Genomic DNA, 13680 nt, shown 5'->3' on the forward strand with positions numbered 1-13680 from the left:
AATGCAATTAAAAGGAGCGAGTATTTAATGACAAGTTCTAACACTGCATTGCAAGCTTTTGGATGACATCCATAACAATCACAGTCAGATCAATAATATATATATATATACACACTACCGTTCAAAAGCTTGGGGTCACTTAGAAATGTCCTTGTTTTTGAAAATAAAGCACATTTTTTGTCCATTAAAATAACATCAAATTGATCAGAAATACAATGTAGACATTGTTAATGTTGTAAATGACTATTGTAGCTGGAAATGGCAGAATTTTTATGGAATATCAACATAGGCGTACAGAGGACCATTATCAGCAACCATCACTCCTGTGTTCCAATGGCAAGTTGTGTTAGCTGATCCAATTTTATCATTTTAAAAAGATAATTGATTGTTAAAAAACCCTTTTGCAATTATTTTAGCACAGCTTAAAACTTGTACTGATTAAAGAAGTAATATAACTGGCCTTCTTTAGACTAGTTGAGTATCTGGAGCATCAGCATTTGTGGGTTCGATTACAGGCTCAAAATGGCTAGAAACACAAATACCTTTCTTCTGAAACTTGTCATTCTATTCTTGTTCTGAGAAATGAAGGCTATTCCATGTGAGAAATTGCCAAGAAACTGACGATCTCGTACAATGCTGTGTACTGCTCCCTTCACAGAACAGCACAAACTGGCTCTAACCAGAATAGAAAGAGGAGTGGGAGGTCCCGGTGCACAACTGAGCAAGAGGACAAGTACATTAGAGTGTCTAGTTTGAGAAACAGATGCCTCACAAGTCTTCAACTGGCAGCTTCATTAAATAGTACTGCAAATCAAATCAAACTTTATTGGTCACATATACATGGTTAGCAGATGTTAATGCGAGTGTTGCGAAATGCTTGTGCATCTAGTACCGACCATGCAGTAATATCTAACAAGTAATCTAACAATTTCACAACAACTACCTTATACACACAAGTGTAAAGCAATGAATAAGAATATGTACATATAAATAGAGTACAGTATATACATATGAGATGAGTAATGTAGGATATGTAAACATTATATGAAGTTGCATTGTTTAAAGTGACTAGTTATACATTTATTACATCCGATTTTATATTATTAAGTGGTTCAAGACTTGAGTCAGTATGGTGGCAGCACCCACTCAGTGTTAGTGATGGCTGTTTAACAGTCTGATGGCCTTGAGATAGAAGCTGTTTTACAGTGCGGAGATATTCCAGGTTCTTATGGTCCGTCCACACTAAGAATGGCTGTTCCGCCCCTTCTAACCAGTGCCTCCACTCCTCCAACTCCGTCTTGACAGAGAGTAATTCTCGATTTCCCACGTCATAGTTCCTCTCAGCGGGATTAAGGCGATGGGAAAGGAAGGCGCAGGGATGCAGCTTCTGGTCCTGGGCAGAACACTCGGAAAGGACAGCCCCCATTCCGATGTCCGAGGCATCGACCTCCCCCACGAACTGATGGAGCGGGTCCGGATGGATTAAGATGGGGGCTGTAGTGAATCGCTGATTGAGGTCTGAGAACTTCCGGTCAGCTGCTGAAGACCAGATGAACGAAACCTTGGGAGAGGTGAGTGCAGAGAGGGAGGAAGCAAGGGTGCTGTAACCCTGGACTAAATAACGGTAGAAATGTGCAAATCCCAGGAAACATTGCAGCTGCACTCTGGAACTGGGTTGAGGACAATCCACCACCCCTCCCCTGTTCCCTGCAGCGATGCCGTATCCTACGAAGGAGCTGGTGTAGCGATGGAACGCACATTTCTCAGCCTTCACGAAAATCTGGTTCTCCAGGAGATGCTGAAGGAAATGGAGTATGTGCTCGAGCTGACCGGAATAGATGAGGATGTCATCGAGGTAGACAAACACAAATCGGTGCAACATGTCTCGGGAGCACATCATTGACCAGGGCCTGGAACACTGCGGGAGGGGTGGTCAGTCCGAACGGCATTACCAGGTACTCGTAGTGCCCACTAGCCATGTTGAAGGCAGTCTTCCACTAATTTCCTTCCCATATCCAAACCAGATGGTAGGCCGTTCCGAAGGTCCCACTTGGAGAAGATAATCGCCCCCTGTAGAGGCTTGAAAGCTGAGGAGATGAGTAGTAGCGGGTAATGGTTTTTAACCGTAATGGCATTGAGACCCCGGTAGTCGATACACGGATGCAGGGTCTTGTCCTTTTTCTCCACAAAGAAGAACCCTGCGCTGGCGGGGAGGAAGATGGACACATAATTCCTGAAGTGAGAGACTCCTCAATAAACCCTTCCATCGCTTTGGTCTCCGGACCCGACAGGGAATAAAGTCGCCCCCGAGGTGGTGTGGTGCTCAGGTGGAGGTCAATAGCACAGTCGTAGGGCTGATGCAGCGGAAGAGATGTGGCTCGGCAGAGTTGAAAACCTCCTGTAGGTCCTAGTACTCCGTGGGAATGGAGGAGAGATCCAAGGTTTTTCCCAAGCCAGCAAGGAGACGTCCCGAGGGTAGGCCGCACCGACTTCAGACAATGAGCATGGCAAAATGGGCTCCAACCCCTGATGAACCCCGGAGCCCAGTCGATAAGGGGATTGGGCCTCTGGAGCCATGAAAACCCCACAACCATGGGTACATGAGGAAACTCTAGGAGCAGAAACTGTATGGATTCACTGGTTGCCTGACACTCGCAGGTGGATAGAAACCGTACTGTGGTTGACTCTGCCAATAGAGCACCCATCCAGTGCTCTGACGTCCATCGGAATGGAAAGGGGTTGAGTGGAGATGCCCAGCTCCGACAGCAGAGTAGTGTCCATAAAACTCTTGTCAGCCCCAGAGTCAATGAGCACCCAGATGGATTTGGACTTGCCTCCCCACAACAGGGTAGCATAAAGAGGGTTACAAGTAGTAAGGGATTGGAAACTCCCCGTATGGCTCACCAATGTACTCGTACCTACTGATGAGCCTGGTCTTTTACTGGACAGGTAGATAGGAAATGTCCCGTAGCATCACAATACAGACAGCTCTTGGTGTTTAGTCTGTGTAAGCGCTCAGCAGGAAACAATCTAGCCCTGCACAGTTGCATGTGCTCCGAAGGAGGCGAGTCGGCAGCCCTCTGTTATTCCCGAGAGAACTCGGGTGACATCGGATTCACTTTGGGGATTTCCGGGATTCCTCTGAGGCGAGGTGGGAATCGAGGACGAGCGAGGGCGACATAGCCTTGACCATCGATCCGGATGGTCAAGGCTATGAAGGAGTCGAGGTCCATGGGCAGCTCCTCATCTTTAATCACCTCCGATAATCCGCGAAGGAACATGTCGTACAAGGCTTCTGGGCTCGAGGTACTCTCAGCCGGACAACGAACACCTTACGTACCTCTGCCACAAACTCCTCCAGACTGAGGCAAACGGCGGACAGTTTCTCCCACACTGCCATAGCCCAGGTGAGTGCCCTCCCAGGCATCAGTGTTATGAGGTACGTTATCTTCAAGCGGTCCAAGGGTAACGAAGAAGGCTGCAGCTCGAAGATGAGGGAGCACTGGGAGAGAAAGCCCCGACAGGTTCCAGAATCTCAGGCGTAGCGCTCCGGAGGAGGTAAGCGAGGCTCTCGGGACACCTGGGTAGGCTGGGAAGAAGCTGGTGGCTGGGTTGCTGAGAGTTTGGGGGATTACTGGTGTGGTTTGCTGCCGTGTATGGAATTGCTCCAGCAATGTATCGGACACATGATCATGGCGTTCTGCAAGGGTTTGGAGTCACTCCATAAGGCAAAGCAGTAACTCCTCGTGTCTTCCAATGGTGTCTCCTTGCTGGGAGAGCTGGTTTGAGTCTGTTGGATCAGTCATGGCCAGTTCGTACTATCACGGCTCAGGCTAAGACCCAGATGCAGACACAGGAGGCAGATAGTACGAGTCTCAGAGTTCATTATAATTCAAGGGGTAGGCAAAAGGTAAGTCAAGGCAGGCAAAGGGTCATAATCCAAATCAGAGTAAGGCAGGTACAGGACGGAAGGCAATCGGTAGGTCAGGACAGGCAAAGAGTCAGGCAGGTACAGGACGGCGGGCAGGATCAGAGTCAGGACAGGCAGAAAGGCCAGAACTGGGAAGACTAAGAAAATCAAAAACTAGAGCACGGGAAACAAGGGAACAAGCTGGTAGGACTTGACGGGACAAGACAAACTGACAACAGAATCAGAAAACCCAGGTATAAATACACAGGGGATAATGATGGGAGAAGGGAGACACCTGGTGGGGGGTGGAGACAAGCACAAAGACAGGTGAAACAGATCAGGGTGTGCCAACATATTTATTTGAAAGGTAAAATCTTGAAAGGTGAAAAGTCGTTTATAATTTGATTGTCACTATTGTATTTGTTTTATATTAAATATTTAACAATTATTTGTACTATTTATTTACTATTTACTCAAAAGTGAGTCCACCTCAGCACTGTATAACACTTTTGTACCATAAAGGTGAGTTCCGGACCTTTCTAGAATTGTGCAGCATTACTAGTTATTGTTTATCTCATGAAAAATAATTATTTTTAGGTATGTCTATTTAGGAGGAAATCTATATTTTGCCATAACGTTCAAGAGTTAAGGGCCCTTCAAATATACAGAACGTTCAATTTACCATCATGTTGCATGGTATAGCCAAATCAATGATTACACTAAACAGGGCAAAGCCGTATATTATCATATGGTCATTGTTATAGGTATAGTGGTTGTTGTTGTCTATTGAGCTAGTGTTTGAATAGAGAGTGTGTGGTTTATGAAAGGTTTATGATTTCCTGTGCTATGTGTCTGTTGGATTTGTCCAACAAAGCTAAATTAATCCCATGTCTACTCTCTCATGCCATTTATTACAGTAGCTACCGAAGAAAGGAGAGCAGGTTAACTCACAATATCTCAGCAGCACAGGATGATGACTGTGAATAATTTACATATCAAACAAACCCCAATGTGCCAATTTTGATAAGGATGTCTGTTTACTGCCTGTAGACATTGCAGCTCTACACTTTCACCCTTCTTTGAGCAGAAGTTTGGGATACCTAATATTTTATTATATTTTTGTCACTGAGGTCACGTGGGTCGTACCGGGGTTCAGATGTAAAAATCACAAAAAATCTGCCTTTGGCTCCCATTCAAATTAGCCCAAAGGTTGCCTTGTTAAATCTTGTTCCTTCTCTTAAATTAAATATCATGACTGTTTTCTCATCAGCTGGGAGTGTTTGAAATGTCTGATACAAAAACTTGTTGATATTGTTATACCCCTAAAAAAAAAAATTTTCATGTGCAAGCTGTACTATTAACGCGCTAACACTTTATACGACAGACAGGTAGAATAGCTAGCTTAGCTAGCCAACGCTAGCATTCACTGGTTGAAGATGAAGTAATTTTTGAGTGTAATGGAATTGACGGGCGACTATAACATGAATATATATCATTCACGACATTTGGATGGGATCTATAATCCAGTTATAATATAATTGTTTTTACTTTATGTGTTGTTATTGCTTGAAATCTGGCTTGTCTGCACTGCTTTCTATGGGGAAAGATTGCTTCCATACCCCGCTCATCCCCGTTTGCGTGAATTTAGTTGAAAATGTCACTTTGCCATGTGGACCTATCAAGGATTGGAGTAGCAGGACACACTGTGCTGGGGGATAACAATCATCTACTCAGGGAGATACGCCTAGAGATGGATGGATTGTCTACTACTCATTTCCTGATCTGTGTATCCATGTTTGTCTTTGATCCTGCAGTCAGTTTAATCTGTAGAATCAGCAGAAAGCACACAAGATATCTCAATATGTTCAAGTTCGCATTTGGGCAATGGGTAATGCAATCCATAGCCTCCTGCCGATCACCCTCTCTGTCTCTGTGCCCGTCTCAATTTACTTCTCCCTCCCTCTGTCTTTCACTTTTCTTTTTTTCTCTATTTCCCTTTTGATCTGTATCTCTCTCTATCTGTATTTCTCTCTGTGTCTCTCACTCTCGACATTGCTATTGGATCAAATTTAGCTCAAGCAAATTAATCGTATCGGTAATCAGATTGACTCATCCCTGGTCATCCTTGGTGTTGGGTGGCAGTGTAACATGTTGCTGGGTGATTTAAATTGTTCTCTTACCACTAAGGCCAGGGGCTGGATCTTGGTCCAGGGCAAATGCTAGGTGGGCTAACTGCCAGGTTATTTAAGGGCGAAGCTCTGATAGAACCTGAATCTTGGCTCTTCTCCTGGCCACTATTAGTCTGACAAGACCTCAGTGAGTGTTGTGATGAGCGCATAGCCAGGCCGGTGTCCACATATCCCAAAAAATGGCCCAAAAACACACTGACGAGGCCAATTTTAGCATTGGAGCAAAAAAGGAGAATGCATAACAGGCAGGCCCCGGCAGTCTCTGAGCCTTTTTTTTTTTTGAGCCTTTAACTATGATGGATTTATATGTAAAGCTGTCCATGTCTCTCTATGATCCGCTGTCAGATTGACTTATGGGACCTCTTTGAGGAGCCACAATACATCAATACATCGCTTAAAATTTTGGGAAAACAGAAAAAGGGGGCAGACTGACAAACCGACTTGTTCTGAGGCTGGAGACATGATGAAGATTAAATACATTGGAGATAGCTGTGTTTCTCTTTAGTTAGAGGGCCCCTGATCCACCCCTGGTGTACTGCTATCTCTGCTAGTCTGACAAGGAGCATTTGTTTCACTGGAGAACTACTGGATATGTTAATAAGCATCTGTCGGATCCAAAACCCCTCTTTTGTGTCTCACTTAGCAACGGATTTGTCATTGAACAGCACCCCACACAGCTCCGGAGGATAAATAATGAGGACTTTTTCAACATTTATTGTAATCTTTTATATCACATACTACACGGTGATGTGAAAAGGTCATTTTGTTGTGGTTAATGAGCCTTTGGCTGATCAGTGGGCAACAGCCAGCACCCCTACCAAGATGGTTTTCTGATAGGCTGAGATGAGGTCACGCAAGCTAACATTCAAAGTCAAATGTGGCATCAGTAAAGATTCCTGCTCCGACTCCGTCATCAGTTAGACAGCCAAGATCATGGATCGTGCTTCTGCTGTGATGAGCGAGCCACTCTCCTCTCGCTCCATGTGCTTGAGAGAAAAATGCATTCCAATTGTGTAACATTTCAAAATGCAATGTGGAAAACGTTGGAAGCTTTGTACCCTTGTCCCTGTTGAAGAGAGGAGTGTCTCAGCTTTCTGTAGGTATGATTTAAAATGTCCAACTGTCAATATTCAGCTCAATAACAACTATTTTTTAACTAAGATATTTGATATGGCTTTGAGATATGGAGCGGCGCACACGTAAAATCCTCACCGGCCATTGCGAGTGCATAGGCATATACGTTTTTTTAGGACATTACATTTACTGTTGGATAAATACTGTACATGGCTACAAGCAGTGGGTATTATATTTAGAGTTAGCGATCTAGTTGATGTGTTTTGAGTTTCCACTTCCTCAGGTATAGAACCCCAAATTAATTAGCCTATGATATTAGTTAGTGCACATGTAATTCATCTCTATTGAAAAAAAAATTGGAGTCCTATTTTGACATTAAAATAGCAACTATAGTCTAATTGTGACTCGTTTCAGGAAACTAGGCATATGTCGCGAGTCACTACTTCACAGGAGAGGCATTTCAACATAAACATTTTCTTTTTAAAATCTTTTTTGTGCAATAATGCCTTCTGGAACATTTGAAGTTTCATGTGCCTTAATAACAAACTTGTATGCCATCTGTAAATACAAACACAATTGTTAAAGTAAAAGCCTAGTTGGTTTAGCCACGGAAAAAAGCAGGAACCTTCCCACTAGCCATGATTGGCTGAGATAATGGATGGGCTGGACATGCTGAGAGATGAGTTCGGATTGGACTGCCATGTAGCACGCTTTTGTCTATAATGTGAGCTGGTCAGTAGGTAATCCTTTCTAACGTGGCTTTTTTGAAAGATATCACATAGTAGAACTGCAAAAGTGTTGCTCCACTTTCTGGAGGACTGAGTTTTGAAATCAGTGGAATGCCCGGTGGAATTAGAGTATGATTGCTAAGGAGATGGAGAAAATTCTGGCGTTTGATTGCAAAAATGCAGAGGGTCTCGAAAAGAGAACACTCAGAAAGTTGTTGTATAAAACACCTGTCTCCAGATTACATCTTCAAACTAAGGGCAACCATGGCATTTGTGACAGCGAGAGAGAAGCGTCCAACCATGTATATGGGTAAGATAGTCTAGCTAGCCACATTTTCAGATATTATACGTTTCTAATTTTGTCAGAAATTAGTTTTCATTTCAAGTTAAAGCGTACTGTTAGCTAGCTAACGTTAGTTACCGTACCACCAGGCTGGCACTAAGACGGCATTGAATGAGCTGTATTCCGCAATAAGCAAAAAAGAAAACGCTCACCCAGAGTCGGCGATCCTAGCAGCCGGGGACTTTAATACATGGAAACTTAAATCCGTTTTACCAAATTTCTATCAGCAAGTTAAATGTGCAACCAGACGGAAAAAACACTCCTGATTCCTGCTTGCAAGCAAAAATTAAAGCAGGAAGCACCAGTGACTCAATCAATAAAAAAGTGGTCAGATGAAGAAGATGCTAAGCTACAGGACTGTTTTGCTAGCACAGACTGGAATATGTTCCGGGATTCCTCCACATCAGTCATTGGCTTCATCAATAAGTGCATCGATGACGTCGTCCCCACAGTGACCATACGTACATACCCCAACCAGAAGCCATGGATTACAGGCAACATCCGCACTGAGCTAAAGGCTAGAGCTGCCGCTTTCAAGGATTGGGACTCTATCCCCGGAAGCTTATAAGAAATCCCGCTATGCCCTCCGGCGTACCATCAAACAGGCAAAGCATCAATACAGGACTAAGATTGAATCGTACTACACCGGCTCTGACGCTCGTCGGATGTGGCAGGGCTTGCAACCCATTACAGACTACAAAGGGAAGCACAGCCAAAGGGAAGCACAGTGACACGAGCCTACCAGACGAGCTAAACTACTTGTATGCTCGCTTCGAGGCAAATAACACTGAAACATGCATGAGAGCACCAGCTGTTCCGGGAGACTGTGTGGTCACGCTCTCCACAGCCGATGTGAGTAAGACCTTTAAACAGGTCAACATTCAAAAGGCCGCAGGGCCAAACGGATTACCAGGACGTGTACTGCGAGCATGCGCTGACCAACTGGCAAGTGTCTTCACTGACATCTTTTAACTTGTGTATAGTCTCGCTATTGTTATTTTACTGCTGCTCTTTAATTACTTGTTACTTTTATTTCTTATTGTTACTCATATTTTTTTAACTGCATTGTTGGTTAGGGGCTCATAAGTAAGCATTTCACTGTAAGGCAACTGTTGCATTCGGCGCATGTGACTAATAAAATTTGATTTTAGTGATATTGTCAACGATCATCAACTGATCCATAAAAGAAAACAAATATTGATAGATAATAATAAAGCTACATAAATGGTCTACTACTTCTGTCCACTGCATTTTAAACAAATGGGAGAATGGTTAAATTAGCATTATTTAGAGACCTCCCAAAGTTTTGTTGCATTTAGGGAAGCTAACGTCTCATTCAGGGGAGCAGAGCTTCCCCCCTGGCTCCCCCTTAATTTGCACCATGGTAACATGCTTTAAACAAGAAAGTTGTTCATTTACATGTGTAAACCACATAATACTCTTTGTACATGACACAGAAACGTCTCATTGATCAAAGCTCCATACCAAATTCTTACCCCCTCGACACATCTGAACTCCACTGATAGAGAGTAGAATATAAAGCAAGGAAATAGGTCAATGTCTGTGAAGTTCACACAGCTTCCTTTGTGCGTGCTTGTGAGCAAAAAAAATGTGATGGATTTTATGTTGAGCAGTGTGATTGTTGACAACCCCTATAATTTATTTTGTTTCTAGACTTCCAATCTTCAAATATATCCTCACTAGATAGGAAAGAGTTAATAAAATAATATTGTGATTAAAAAAAACTACTGAGCGAACACTCATTGTAACTTTTATGGAACTTACCAAATACATATTCATTCCCAAAATGATATTTTGTTTGGACACTGGTATACACAAATATTACAATCACCCTACTGCAAATTAGGTCAACTACATTCGGGACACATTTCTTTCTTCGACATAATTGGCTCTTGGGTGTTTATGTCAAGCCTGGCTCACTCAGTGAGCTGGCACCGAGAGGTTCAGGATGTGGATATGTTTTTTACGAGATAATAGATATTTAGATTGACAAAAATATTTGCCATTTGCATCTAAATCTTAACTGATTGTAAAGTATATGGTCAGTAATAAACTAAATTCATCCATCCCTCATTCTCCCCATTCTCATTAACTATCCAGATAGTAGCATCACTTATCCCAAGATATGGTTTCCCAATTTACTTCAACTGCTTTCCAGTGCTCATAAACTCAGAGTACAACGTGTGCATCCTCTTCATGAGAGTTGTGCGTCAAGTAAGGTCCTAGGGGCAATCAGGGTGCTGCTGACAGAATGTGCTCCAGAAAAATTCAATTGGATCGGCTTTCACCCAGGGGCGGACTGGGACAAGAATTCAACCCTTGCATTTTATTCACACCAGCCCACATCACCGTGTGCCCTGCCAACCCCTCACCACCCCAGCCATACACACACACCCCATCCCCACACATACACCCTGACATTACACACCCTACTTAGACACAGAAAGTAGCGAAGACAAATAACTTGGCAGGACAGGACAGCGCGTTTCTCAAACATTTCTGTACCAATGACTGGCAAGACATGGTCCTCCACTTTTTTAACCAGCTCATGTTTAAAACAAATACAATTATGTAAAACACCACTGGAGATACAACTCACCACTATAACTCACATGCACCCAATACAAACAGATGTAGACCTTACAGTGAAATGCTTACTTATGAGCCCCTAACCAACAATGCAGTTAAAAAAAATACAGATAAGAATAAGAAATAAAAGTAACAAGTAATTAGAGAGCAGCAGTAAAATAACAATAGCGAGACTATATACAGGGGGGTAGCGGTACAGAGTCAATGTGCTGGGGCACCGGTTAGTTGAGGTAATATGTACATGTAGGTAGAGTTAGAGTTAGAGTTATTAAAGTGACTATGCATAGATGATAACAACAAAGAGTAGCAGCGGTGTGAAATAGAGGCAAGTCATAAGTCATAAGGTGTTCAGGAGTCTTATGACTTGGGGGTAGAAGCTGTTTAGAAGGCTCTTGGACCTAGACTTGGCGCTCCAGTACTGCTTGCCGTTGGGTAGCAGAGAGAACAGTCTATGACTAGGGTGGCTGGAGTCTTTGACAATTTTTAGGGCCTTCCTCTGACACCGCCTGGTATAGAGGTCCTGGATGGCAGGAAGATTGGTCCCAGTGATGTACTGGGCCGTACGCACTACCCTCTGTACTGCCTTGCGGTCGGAGGCCGAGCAGTTGCCATACAAGGCAGTGATGCAACCAGTCAGGATGCTCTCAATGGTGCAGCTGTAGAACATTTTGAGGAGCTGAGGATGCATAACAAATCTTTTCAGTCTCCTGAGGGGGAATAGGTTTTGTCGTGCCCTGTTCACGACTGTCTTGGTGTGCTTGGACCATGTTAGTTTGTTGGTGATATGGACACCAAGGAACTTGAAGCTCTCAACCTGCTCCACTACAGCCCCGTCGATGAGAATGGGGGTGTGCTCTGTCCTCTATTTTCCTGTAGTCTATAATCATCTCCTTTGTCTTGATCACATTGAGAAAGAGGTTGTTGTCTTGGCACCACACAGCCAGGTCTCTGACCTCCTCCCTATAGGCTGTCTCGTCATTGTCTGTGATCAGGCCTAACACTGTTGTGTCATCAGCAAACTTAATGATGGTGTTGGAGTCGTGCCTGGCCGTGCAGTAATGAGTGAACAGGGTGTACAGGAGGGGACTGAGCATGCACCCCTGAGGGGCCCCTTTGTTGAGGATCAGCATGGCGGATGTGTTGTTACCTACCCTTACCACCTGGGGGCGGCCCGTCAGGAAGTCCAGGATCCAGTTGCAGAGGGAGGTGTTTAGTCCCAGGGTTCTTAGCTTATTGATGAGCTTTGAGGTCAGTATGGTGTTGAACGCTGAGCTGTAGTCAATGAATAGCATTCTCACATAGGTGTTCCTTTTGTCCAGGTGGTAAAGGGCAGTGTGGAGTGCAATAGAGATTGCATCATCTGTGGATCTGTTGGGGCAGTATACAAATTAGAGTCGGTCTAGGGCTTCTGGGATAATGGTGTTGATGTGAGCCATGATCAGACTTTCAAAGCACTTCATGGCAACAGACATGAGTGCTACAGGTCGGTAGTCATTTAGGCAAATTACCTTAGTGTTCTTGGGCACAGGCACTATGGTGGTCTGCTTAAAACATGTTGGTATTACAGACTCGGACAGGGAGAGGTTAAAAATGTCAGTGAAGACACTTGCCAGTTGGTCAGTGCATGCTCGCAGTACACGCCCTGGTATTCCTGTCTAAAAAGGTCTTACTCACATCGGCTGTGGAGAGCATGATCATACAGTCTTCTGGAACAGCTGGTGCTCTCATGCATGTTTCAATGTTAAATTGCCTCGAAGTGAGCATTGTACTTTGGCTCGTCTGGTATGCTCGTGTCACTGTGCAGCTCTCGGCTGTGTTTCCCTTTGTAGTCTGTAATGGGTTGCAAGCCCTGCCACATCCGACGAGCGTCAGAGCAGGTGTAGTATAATTCAATCTTAGTCCTGTATTGACGCTTTGCCAGTTTGATGGTTCGTTGGAGGGCGTAGCGGGATTTCTTATAAGCTTCCGGGTTAGAGTCTCGGTCCTTGAAAGCGACAGCTATAGCCTTTAGCTCAGTGCGGATGTTGCCTGTAATCCATGGCTTATGGTTGGGGTATGTACGTACGGTCATTGTGGGGACGACGTCATCGATGCACTTATTGATGAAGCCAATGACTGATGTGGTGTACTCCTCAATGCCATCGGAGGAATCCCGGAACATATTCCAGTCTGTGCTAGCAAAACAGTCCTGTAGCTTAGCATCTGCTTCATCTGACCACTTTTTTATTGATCGAGTCACTGGTGCTTCCTGCTTTAATTTTTGCTTGTAAGCAGGAATCAGGAGGACAGAATTATGGTCAGATTTGTCAAATGGAGGGTGAGGGAGAACTTTGTATCCGTCTCTGTGTGTGGATTAAAGGTGGTCCAGAGTTTTTTTCCCCTCTGGTTGCACATTTAACATGCTGATATAAATTTGGTAAGACGGATGTAAGTTTCCCTGCATTGAAGTCCCCGGCTAGTAGGAGCGCCACCTCTGGGTGAGCATTTTGCTGTTTGCTTATGGCGGAATACAGCTCATTCAGTGTTGTGTTAGTGCCAGCATCGGTCTGTGGTGGTATGTAGACAGCTACAAAAAATACAGATGAAAACTCTCTAGGTAGATAGTGTGGTCTGCAGCTCATGAGATACTCTACTTCAGGTGAGGAAAACCTCGAGACTTCCTTAGATATCGTCCACCAGCTGTTATTTACAAAAATGCATAGTCCGAAGCCTCGTCTTACCAGACGCCGCTGTTCTGTCCTGCCGATACAGCGTATAACCAGCCAGCTGTATGTTGATAATGTCGTCGTTCAGCCACGACTTCGTGAAGCAGAAGATATTACAGTT

Source organism: Salvelinus namaycush, chromosome 26, assembly GCF_016432855.1.
Source record: "Salvelinus namaycush isolate Seneca chromosome 26, SaNama_1.0, whole genome shotgun sequence".
Lineage (NCBI taxonomy): Eukaryota > Metazoa > Chordata > Actinopteri > Salmoniformes > Salmonidae > Salvelinus > Salvelinus namaycush.